Here is a 1,744-nt window from a genome sequence, read left to right as displayed (position 1 = left end):
GAATATAGATATATAAATAAATGTTCAGCTGGGTTTATGTAAAAGTTTTTCACACTGAGGTTTTTAAGTGTTTGTAAGGGCAGACACATACCAAGCCGATGTGAAAGAACTACCAGCAATGTAGGCCGACTGTAAATGTCACCTCACATTGCCTTTGACTGGGCCAGCTGGGTCAAAAAAGTGGCACTTAAACACAACGCACGACTACAGCCAAAGACCAACTGGCATGTTCAGCACAACTGCTGTTTATAGCTCCTAATTGAGAATATGTACAATAGGAAGTTGCAAATGGCACTGCCGTTCTTTGCCCTTAGTCTTTTGGTTCTAGTTCTTTCATGTCGGCTTGGTGTCTCTCTGCCCAAAGACTTGAGGCGATTCAGACCTCCTGTTTAGGACAACGCTGGACTTTGTTCTGTTATTCTTTGAGTTGTCACATTTTTTGTACTCCATATTTATCAAGCATCTAAGAATTGCCAAAAAATTCTCAAGAGTGACACATATCGGGAACCAATTTTAGGACTAGAAAAAAAGCAGTTCATCTTCTTTGTTTATCTACAAGTAATAAATTACCAGGCTCAAACAGAATCTGTGAAAATGTTTTTCTACAGTTTTCTGCGGTTATTCGGGATGCAAATCTGTGGAGTTTTTTTTTTGCTTGTGATGTAAAAGAAAATGTTCATTTATCTAACAACAATTATTTTTTGAGCAAAAGAAATGAATTAAAGCAACTAAAATAATCTTGAGCAGGGTGAAAGAAGTCACTTTATATGAACTTTTAAATTTGACATTTATTTGAAATTCCACCAGCATAAAATTTGAATATACGTGGTCACTGAAATACAGAGTTTAGCTTCTTTAAACGCAGGCTACTGAGGTAAGGCAAAAAAAATCACACGTTGCATATCTGTTAATGCCTTGTTTCTATAACATTAGAGAGAATTGTTGTAAGGCTGGAGAAGTTACTATGTCTGCATTATGCCAGTTAAAATATGAGGTTTCTCAATTACCCACTTTGTTTAGAGTGTTACACATCTCTTTTCATCGTTACATATAACGTTGTTTACCTAACTATGGAGGAGAAATTCAAATTAATTAATGCCGTCGCGGTTTGTTGTGCTGTCCACTTTGGTGCAGAAGCAACTTGGTTTATACACGTGATGCGGAGAAAAATACAGAAAAAAATCACACGTTGCATATCTGTTAATGCCTTGTTTCTATAACATTAGAGAGAATTGTTGTAAGGCTGGAGAAGTTACTATGTCTGCATTATGCCAGTTAAAATATGAGGTTTCTCAATTACCCACTTTGTTTAGAGTGTTACACATCTCTTTTCATCGTTACATATAACGTTGTTTACCTAACTATGGAGGAGAAATTCAAATTAATTAATGCCGTCGCGGTTTGTTGTGCTGTCCACTTTGATATTCTGGCTCAAACATGTCAAGTAGGATTTGAGATATTGTCATTGATGAAGACAGTTTATTTGTCAGTGTTTTTTTTTTTGGTCCCCATCGAGATGTGTTTCCCCTGATCAAAACATTGTTTCATATATTCTAGCCACAGGGCCTGCAAGCCAGTGACTTCTGTGCCTGTCCCAAGCCTGGATAAATAGAGAGGGTTGTGTCAGGAAGGGCATCCGGTGTAAATACATGCCAAATTTAAACATGTGAATCATCAGTGTGAACTCCATACCGGATCGGTCGAGGCCTGGGTTAACAACGACCGCCACCGGTGCTGTCGACCT

At 37.9% G+C, this 1,744-nt stretch overlaps 1 protein-coding gene across 2 annotated transcripts in view; it reads right to left on the bottom strand.

Moving 5' to 3' along the window:
- Positions 1 to 1,744, bottom strand: part of cyb5r4 (cytochrome b5 reductase 4) — a 52,241-nt gene that overhangs the window by 25,958 nt on the left and 24,539 nt on the right. The gene's annotated exons all lie outside the window — the stretch shown is intronic.

Source organism: Monopterus albus, unplaced genomic scaffold (assembly GCF_001952655.1).
Source record: "Monopterus albus unplaced genomic scaffold, M_albus_1.0 scaffold264.1, whole genome shotgun sequence".
NCBI lineage: Eukaryota > Metazoa > Chordata > Actinopteri > Synbranchiformes > Synbranchidae > Monopterus > Monopterus albus.
This window is presented reverse-complemented; position numbering and strand designations above follow the sequence as displayed.